Source organism: Triticum dicoccoides, chromosome 6B (genome assembly GCF_002162155.2).
Source record: "Triticum dicoccoides isolate Atlit2015 ecotype Zavitan chromosome 6B, WEW_v2.0, whole genome shotgun sequence".
Taxonomy (NCBI): Eukaryota; Viridiplantae; Streptophyta; class Magnoliopsida; order Poales; family Poaceae; genus Triticum; species Triticum dicoccoides.
In genome coordinates this window covers 527,020,899-527,030,950 of record NC_041391.1, presented here as the reverse complement: position 1 = coordinate 527,030,950, position 10,052 = coordinate 527,020,899, and the positions used below count along the sequence as shown (strand labels likewise).

The 10,052-nt window shown below is 44.8% G+C and overlaps 2 long non-coding RNA genes across 3 annotated transcripts; both read left to right on the top strand.

Annotated features, from left to right (window-relative positions):
* The first annotated feature begins 2,831 nt into the window (after positions 1–2,831).
* On the top strand, positions 2,832–6,467 carry LOC119322138. Its single transcript, XR_005155428.1, has 3 exons — positions 2,832–3,202; positions 3,740–3,825; positions 6,321–6,467. It is a non-coding gene; the product is annotated as an uncharacterized LOC119322138 (long non-coding RNA).
* A 536-nt stretch (positions 6,468–7,003) lies between these two features.
* Positions 7,004–8,861, top strand: LOC119326669. 2 transcript variants are annotated; one of them, XR_005158108.1, is made up of 6 exons: positions 7,004–7,058; positions 7,172–7,364; positions 7,450–7,623; positions 7,714–8,062; positions 8,148–8,442; positions 8,531–8,861. It is a non-coding gene; the product is annotated as an uncharacterized LOC119326669 (long non-coding RNA). The 2 variants fall into 2 exon arrangements; XR_005158107.1 differs by having other exon boundaries at positions 7,161–7,364.
* The last annotated feature ends 1,191 nt before the right edge of the window (positions 8,862–10,052 follow it).

Sequence of the window (10,052 nt, the reverse complement as noted above, 5' to 3'; positions counted from 1 at the left end):
CTCGTTTACTTATCGGGGAGAGTTGTCGCTCACGCTCTATGTATGTCCGATGTGTTCGTTTCGCGGTTGTGTTTTTTTTAGAACTCTTTCGCGGTTGTGTGTGTTTAAGTTGTCTTTCCTGGGCCAGGCCCAATGGCGAAGTGCATTCTTGTGGGCCGGGTTGCCTGTGTGTTTTTCTGTCTCATCGCAGATTAGCTAGTGCGATTAGAATTGTTTGTTCAAGTATGTGTCCATAGTACTCGTAGATTTTGTTCTTTTTGTTATTATATGTGTCTATACATGTGGAGTAAAATTTCCTCTAGCATGCTTAGTGCAATTGAAGATTGCATGCAAGCTAATGTTGTATTTTTGAGTGCCGGGGGAGTCTTTTTAGACAGCAGGTCATTTTTTTAGGTTGCTGAACATTTTCGTTTTGCTGGGAAAGTATGAATTAGAGTTCTTCTTTTATTTATATTTTTGTTCTTCTATACAAATGTTCAAGTAGAATGAATCCAGTGATGGAATTTTGTCAAAATAACATTCCTCTTTTCTTGTCTTTTATTTTTACCCCAGTAGAGTGAATGCGTCCATTTATTTCTTTTTCTTTTTTGTTGTTCTTCTCCTTATCATTTTTCATTTTTTTCATTTTTCAATTCATGATATTTTAGTATGTGAACACCTTTTTGAAGTGTGTGAACACTTATTAAAGTTCATTTTTTTAATTTTCAAACACCTTTTTTGAACTTGTGATTTTTAATTCATGAACATGTTAAAATATTTGAACAAATTTCAAATCGGATTTGGTAAATCTCATCTACATGAGATTTAACAATGTCTCGTCTAAGTCATGGTTTGTCCGATCAATTCGTTGTAATCTTTGCACAAACTTGATCCCACTATGTTCTTGTCGTGCGCATCCCATCACTACCAGAATAAGCTTCGGTCCCGACGGCCACATCTATGCCGACGGGGGCCGTAGGCACATATGGAGATGTGCTGACGGCCTAGCGGTCCCCATCGGTATAGAAACGTCGTTGGCATAGGTAGGTCTATGCCTACGGCCACCGTTGGCATAGAATGGCCGTCGGCATACATCGATCTGTGCCGACGGTCCCCGTCGACATAGATGAGCTGTCGGCATACACATGGTCCCGGTGTCCCACTAACAGACGCGGGTTGACGCTATCAAATGTATGTTGACGGCCCTGACGGCGGCCGTCGACATAGATTACTTGCCATGTGGCCACTCCTGGTAGCTCCTGGCCAAGCTCTATGCGGACAGCCAAGCCATCGGCATATATGTCGGCCAGGAGATACCAAGAACCGCCACGTGGCACAATTTGTCAAAGGCTTTGCTGTAGCCATAGATTTAAATCATTTATTTTTTAAGTTTTAATTTTATTTATTTAAATCTGATCTATGTAAACTTTAACATACATAAATTATATATCCATTTGGGGTATAATTTTTCATACATTACAAATATCTAGATTGATTTTGTTTTAGAGTATGTTAGAAATGTAACCTCATGTACCTTTGCGTATAGGTCCTTATACTTTATTAAAATCACAAGTACTGATACTAGCATTGATTTTGACCAATTTCATATGGTTTTTAATAAGTATTTTGAAAGGATTCTGTTGCTATACTATGTTTTCAAATTTGAGCAAGCTAAAATCATGTTTACTTCAAATTTACAGAAAACACCCTTCTATTTTGACTTTTTCTATACTTTTCATTACTTGGACAAACGAGATAAGTTTTATATCTACATCCATTTGATTCATCTCTAGAAGTGTGGTGGGAGGTGCAAACACCCGGCACGCGGCTCCGGAGTGCAACCCCCCTCACGGACGACGCTATCGCCGGCACTTAGAGGGGGGAAATGGCCGCATCGGGTCGACACGGAGGGAATCTTGCTGTGGGTTGGGCCCAGACATTGCTCTGAAGTGTTCCCATGGGCCTACCTAGCACAACTAGGTGAAAAGATCCATTGGTCAAAGCCAGTCCGGCAAAAGCCAAAGGCGTAGATCTCCTGGTCAACTGTTCTAGGTTTAGGCCGGCCGGGGGCCTTAGGCAGGTAGCAATGCACCGGAGCATCGCGTCGGGTCCTCATGCATGTCATAAGGTGTGGTGGCCTGTGTGAAGAGGCAATATGCGGCTCCGGGGTGTGGTCCCCCCTCATGGGCGGCGATGACACCGAAGTAATCCCTCCGCGGTTCTGGTATTGTGTGAATATTCCTGGACACCCGAAGCGTGACAAACTGATGAAAATTTTACACAGTCTAGACACATGTGGTATAAGATGCATGGCAATTTTTATTTTTTTAAGATTCAGGAGTATGCACAAATCCCCCCGCTACGGGTTGTTCTCCGCATGTCCACGAGTGTGGTCGGTGGCCTTCGGGGGCTAACTATCCCGCCAAATCTTTCCCCGGGTCCTCATTCATGTCTAGAAGTGTGGTGGGAGGTGCAAACACCCGACACGCAGCTCTGGAGTGCTACCCCCTCACGGACGGTGCTGCCACTGGCACTTGGAGGGGGGAAACAACCGCGTCGGGTCAACACAGAGGGAAACTTGTTGTGGGTCGGGTCGACACAGAATGCAGTCACTTTGTTTTTCGTGAGCACTAATATACATGTGTAGTATGTATTTCTCAGCAAAGATGCAAAATAAAATAATGAGAAACAAAAAGAAAATCAGAAAGAACCTATGCCAACTGCTATGCCGACGGCAAAGCCGTCGGCATAGACCGCCCTTATCCATTCACGGAGCCCTCTCGTCCACTCCTCTCTCTCTCTCACCCATCCCCATATAACCTGCTACCCGATCCTGACCCGCGCCGCCGCCCCACCCTTGCTCTGGTCGCCGCTACCTGATCCCGACCCGCGCCGCCGCCCCACCCTTGCTTCGGCCACCACTGCCACCCTCGCTCCGGTCGGCCCTCGCACTCGCCGGTCCACACTGCCGCCACTACCCTATCCTGGCCCGCTGCTAGGCTCCGCTGGCATGCGTGTGCCGGCCCTGCCCCGGCTCTGCCTAGCCCCCAGGCCACGTTGCCGCGGCGCTGCCCCGGCCTCGTCGACCCCGCCCCGGCCACCCCTCTCCTCTGGCCCTCCCCGAGCTCGCTGTCTGCCCTCCTCTACCGCTGCTCCGGCCGGCCGAGCCTCGGCCCGAGCTCCTCTCTACCTCCCAACCTCATCCCGGCCAGCCACCGTTGAGGTTTTTTGTTTGTGTTTTGTTTTCCATTTTTTGTATAGATAGATGGATAGATAGAAATCAATATATGGTTGTTATAGATAGATAGAACTAGATACTTAGATAGATGAATAGATAGATGGATGAAATGGAAGAGAGTAAAAATGTGAGGAAAAAAATATTAGGTGGATTTTTTGTATGTTTTGTGTAGTTTAAGTAGGTTTTTTACATACATACTCGGTGTGATGTATATATGTTTTGTGGAGTATATTGATAGATAGATGGATGAGATAGAAGAGAACAATTATTCGTAGGGTTTTAGATAGATAGATGGATGTTAAAATTTGGATCATGACAATTCGTTACATCATCATGATGATATTGTTTTGAAAATTTGAAGAATTGTTTCTTACACTTGACAAGAAATTAGGATTTGAAGTATCATGATGATCTAATTTGTTCACTCAATGTCATTATAACTATGTATTTTTTCTGATTTGAATGGTCAATGTTATGTGACTTGTGTGATGGTCTAAAATTTTCACTCGGTGGAATTTATAGGATTTTTGGTGTTGCATCTTCCTTCAGTGACGTCATCGGAGCCGTTGGTCCCTGATCATCCCTTCGTTGATCGACTACATCCGAGGGTGATCTACAAATCCATCTTCACCTCCTACACTTTTTCAATCATGTCACTTGATATCATTATCATGTCAAGTCGCGTAACCTAGGCATCTCCCATGCGAAAGGGTTGCATTGATAAATATGCATTCAATTGCATATTTATCACTGCAACTCTTTCGGATTGTCCAGCGTTTTCCACAGAAAGCCCGATGATGTGTATATTGTGTACGTTCTCAATGCTTTAGTCCATTCCGAGACAAAATTTTGGCAGCACCTCCCCGTTGTTCTTCGTATGCACATTCTCTCGGTTTTTTGTCGAGACGTGTATCTGGAGAACAGCGGGGAGGTGCTGCCGAAATTTTGTCTCGGAATAGGGTAGAGCATCTAGCACGTACTCAATCTACACATCATCGGGTGGGATTAGGACCCATCTTTACCTATTAGAGATGTAGGTGGATTCAATGTCGTTTCTCGTCAACTTGGTAGAAAATAAAACATTGATGTCATTAATTTAAATGAATCTTTGATTTGGTTGTGTGGCTCCCAATAAAGCAGAGATGACAGATAATCAGTGGATGTATAGTGTTTTTTTTCGTCGAAATCAAGTAACAATAGAGTGGATCGACAAAACCGATGTGTTTTTGAAGGAGATATTCCTGGTCCAATGAGAATTCTCCTAGAATGCCCATGTGCAAAATGTGTCAGGTGTCACCTTAGAGATAAGGAGGACATGACTTTGCACCTTCGCACGCACGAATATATGCCAAACTTTAACATGCCGATACACTTTATCGGGCGGGTCCATGGTAGAAAGGATGTGATGCGACAACACATCGATGGTTATGAGGATGATGGGGTTAGAGACATGCTAGATGATATCTTTGCTACAGAGACGGCACACGCAACACCTTCAGAGAATGAATCGGAGGAGCCAGAGGCAACCCCAAAGGCCTTCTTGGAGATCTTAGCCTCGTCGAAGAAACCTCTTTATGTGGGTGCCTAACTCTCTTAGCTGGATGCCATTTCGCAACTGATGGCAGCAAGGTTGCCAGAATCACGATTTTGAATCGGATCGGAGCTCTGGTGATAGGATCGCAAATAATAGAATCTTAACTACCGGGATCGTAGAAACGTAGATTCTATGAACCAAAATCATAGAATCAGAGGGGTTAATTTGGACCGTAAAGTCGTAGAATCGTATAACAGAATCACAATTTTGACAACCTTGGATGGTAGTCAGGGATGAGTATGGTTGTAGCCAGAAATGCTTCGAAGCATTTATGTGAGTATGGGCTAACAGCCTCCCCGAGGGTCATGAACTGCCGAAAAGCATGTAAGCTACAAAGAAAATCATGAATGCACTCTCTATGGATTATGAGAAAATGCATGTTTGTTTGAAGAATTACCTTTTGTTTAGGCATGAGTATGTGAATGACAAGTACTGTAGGGAGTGTGGTTCCTCTCGGTACCTTGAGGTGGTCGATGAGGGTGGTGAGAAGAAGGAGCTAGACATCCTCGCAATGGTTCTTCGGTGTCTTCATTTCATAGAAATACTATAGCGCCTTTTCATCACGGAGGAGTTTGCGAGAATGATGTAGTGGCACAAGGATGGAAAAAGGTACCATCCAAATAAAATTGTACGTCCATCGGAAGGTGAAGCATGGAAGTCATTCGAAGAAGAATACCCTGAGGAAGAAGCCTAGGCTAGGAATGTCAGACTTGCCGTATCAGGTGATGGGTTCAATCCATATGGTATGTCGACTAATCCATACAACTGTTGGCCTGTGTTTGAGTATTACGAAAGGGTAGGAAAAATATACGAGCTTACATTCAGCCATGGGCGTGAAACCCTAAGTCTCACTCTGTTCAAATGCTGATGGTTCGACCCATATATATAAGGGGTTGAGACATACACCTTCTATTGGTTTGGTCAAAGTTAAACCATCAACCGTCTATGCCGGAGCCGATCTCTTTATTGCGGCTACCCAGGCCACACAAGTCTATTATCTGCCCTACCCATGCCAAAAAGAGTACCTACAGGGTTGGGAAGTTGCGTTCAACGTGTCGCCAATGATGACGATTACTACCACATTAACCCCATGACATATGAGGGAGTGTTCTATCAAGAGCAACCTAATGTGGTCCGAAACACTGACGCCTTGGGTAATGTTGATGTGGATCCAAACAATGACGATGCACTTGATGATGGTGAGGCCGTTGTGAATGAAAAATACATATGTATGCTAGAAAAGTTAAATTAAGACGTTGACGAAGAGGATGAGCCTCCATCCACATCAGACAACGAAGATGATATGTGTGATAGAGATGATGAGTCCGGTGAAGGAATCGGTTACAACAGTGATGATTCATATGGGTTCTAGCAGATGTACGTTTCATGTCTTTTTTGTATGGTTTAATATGTCTTTTTGATACGTTTATGTCCCTTTTATGCTTAATTATTAATGTGCTTTTTTATTCCTTATTAATATAGTAATTGTTTATTATCTTTTCAATGCAGGTTCGCTAAGCATGGGCAAGGGCAAGGCCGATGGCACGGGTTTCCTAAGCAAACTCACCACGAGGGTTAGTCGGAGTGGTCAACACCGTAGTGTTCCTCCCGACTACTTGAGGTTGACTCCTCATAGGGAGGTCGAGGCAGAGGTGCCCCTAGAGGAGGAGGGGGTGGGGGGAGCCCCTAGAGGGGGTAGGGGCTAGAAACTGCGCTCCGTGGCCGGCATAGGGGGGTCGTCTTTGCAGCCCTCCTATAGTGAGGTACCCTCTGAGTCCGAGGAGGGCAAGGTTCGCAAGGAGGAGGAGGAGGAGGTGGCGGGTGGGGAGGATGGTGGTGGTGAAGAGGATGGTGGTGGCGGGGAGGGGGTGGCAAGAAGAAGGGGTGGCTGCATGGTATTGCTAAACTCCCTTCTCGCCTTCCTGCTACCGAAGAGCAGAAGTGGCTCATTGAGCCTAGAGGGAAAGAGTGAGTGCCCCATAATCATATTTTGAACACATACTAACATTTTGATTGTACACATGTTAATTTTTCATTCTTTTGCAGCAATTGGATACTTCCTGGAGGCGGTCGTCTTCCAAACGACATCATCACTGTCCCGTTGAGGGATTTTTGGTCGGGGTTGTTCGCTCTGGAGCTAGTGGAGCACCCGGAGCGCCTGATTTTGGCCACGAGCTAGGAGCACTACGAAGCGGCCCCCACCCGGACCATGTGACGACCGCTAAGGCCGTGATCACAATTTTTTGGGTAAGTTCTCTTCAGAAGCATGAGTCTTGAGTTTTGTTCATAGCTTATAGTCGAATCCTTTAAATCATGGCTTGTTCCATTCGGGTTATTGAATGAATGTAGAAATTCTATAGAGTTCTTGAGGAGCACAAGGCTAAGGACGATGAGTTCTTGGTGCGGGCTGCGAGGAAGAAGGCCTACCAGATGCAGTACGAGGCGTGCTGGGTGGCCATCTCGCACTATTTTCACCATGTTCCTAGTCAGAAGATGAACAAGGAAGAAGCAAGGAGCCAAAACCTTACCTTGACTAGGGAGTAGTACTTGTTGGTCAGTATAACGGACTTTTCATTCCGACGTTTGTGGAAAATTTCATCATTTCGGGTTGACATGCCATTATGTTTTCATTATGTAGGTGTACCCTCCATGGTGCTATGGAAAGAGTGATGGACAGGCGGGATTGGTGGATCTGTGGCTCATCGAGGATGTAGAGTTTGCTGCTAGGAGCAGCTAAAACTAGCCTAATCAAGGATCCGATGGAACACACGATCAGGGAAACAGGAACCACTGGCAGCACAAGAAAGTTCAGGTATATATATGTAAATGAAACATTCTTCATCTTCTCTTTACCATCATGTCCTTATGTATGACTAACCTCTGTTTGGTGGTGCGGGAGGAGAAATTGAAGTGGCCGGTCTCAGACATTGAGTCCTGGGAGCTCGCCCATGTGCGGAGTAATCACAAGGATGGTGAGGGTAAGTACTATGACAAGACCGAGGAGAACCCGACGACCTACATGGAGGAGTATAAGTGGTTACATCCTGACCACCTGACCCAAAAAGGCGGATACCGACGAGAGGGCGGTGGTCGGCATAGGGCCGAAGAGTCATGGTCGGGAGAAGGTTCTGGATGCTGTGATCACTCCTTCTGTCTCCTACACACAGCTCCGAGCTACCAACCCGAGGCCGAGGCGAAGCCCGTGCTCAAGCATGTCTAGTGCACAGTCCATCCTAGCCCAGTAGCACTCTGTAAGTATTTCCCTCTTATCTTCCTTTTTATCACTTTATTTTTCGCCTTGCTATGTTTTATGAGTTCCATCATGTCATATTGTAGGCCTACATTGAGTTTGCACGTCAGGAGCTCTTCGAGTGGAACCAGAGAGTTGCATCAATCACAGACCACAGCCGTTGGATGATGGAATTTAGCTTAGCCAACTTATAACAAACCTAAGTATTGCCATTTCATTTCTTCCGACCTTCGTGTTTGCCTGGTCAACTCACATGCAGCTTGTGTTTGCATCTATGGAAAGCGGCACGGTTCCTACAATGGAACCACCACCACCACCTCCTGGACTACAACCTGTGTTGCCTTCATTGAACAATTTGTTGCACAACACAATTGGATTCCGGTTAGTACATCCAAACTATTTAACCACTACTTACATTTATTCAATACAATCATATATCCCCTTACCCATCTATTTTCAACCATGCAAGGAACCGGTGGACCATCCATCGATGGTGGTGCTACCGATAGTTCCACTCCTGAGTCACAGATCCCAGTCACTCCGGTATGGCGAGGTGGTGTGTTGGTCGTCTTAGCGGTGGCGGTAGCGGTAGTGGTAGCGGGGATGACCTCGGCTTTGGCGGTGGTGGTGGACTTGATGGCGCTTAATTTCTTGGCGGTGACAAACTAGCCGGTCTTTTATGCTTCTTTACATGACTTGTCGCTTATGTTGTGATGATACTTTTGTTGTCATGATGATGAACTTGTGATGATGATGAGTTATGCTGTGATGATGATGATGATGCTGTTGTGTAGATGATTATCTCCTCTATTATATATATATATGTGTGTGTGTGTGCGCGCGCGCGCGTGTGTGTATGTGATGTGTATTTGAATCAAATTAAAACAAAGTAATATAGAACTATGCCAACGGCCTAACCTTCGGCATAGAGAGTGTCATGCTACCAGTGCTCGCCACATGGCGGCTGCTGGGTCGTCATTGTGCATACCTATGCCGACGGTCCAACTGTCGGCATAGCCTTAGATATATGTCGACAGCCAGGCTGTCAACATAGGATGCACCAGGACGGCCCAACGGCCGCCGATAAGCCACAAGTATAGGGGATTGCAACAGTTTTCGATGGTAGAGTATTCAACCAAAATTTATTGATTCGACACAAGGGGAGCCAAAGGATATTTGTAAGTGTTAGCAGTTGAGTTTTCAATTCAACCACACCTTGAGACTAAATATCTGCAACAAAGTGATTAGTAGCACAGTAATATGGTAGTTTGATAGTAGTAACAATAGTGATGGTAACAATAATAGTAGTAGCAATTGTGACAGTAGCAACAACAACAGTAGTGAGAGTAACTTAGGAAATAACAATATGTGGAAAGCTCGCAGGCAATGGATCGATGATAACATTGGATAATATTCATCATGTAACAGTCATAACCTAGGGCGACACAGTACTAGCTCTAATTTATCAATGTAATTAGGCATGTATTCCATAAATAGTCATACATGCTTATGGAAAAGAAATTGCATGCCATCTTTTTTCCTACCCTCCCGTGGTAGTGGGTCCATAAGGAAACTAAGGAATATTAAGGCCTCCTTTTAATAGAGAGCCGTAACAAAGCATTAACATATAGTGAATACATGAACTCCTCAAACTACGGTAATCATCTGAACGAATCCCAATTATTATCACATTGGGGTATGCGGATCATAACACATAATAGGTGCATATAACTTGCAATATCAGATCAAGAACTCAGATATATTCATGAAAACATAAAGGGTTCAGATCTGAAATCATGGCACTCGGGCCCTAGTGACAAGCATTAAGCATAGCAAAGTTATAGCAACATCAATCTCACAACATAGTGGACACTAGGGATCAAGAACTAACAAAACTAACTCGATTACATGATAAATCTCATCCAACCCATCACCGTCCAGCAAGCCTACGAAGGAATTATTCACTCCCAACGGTGAGCATCATGAAATTG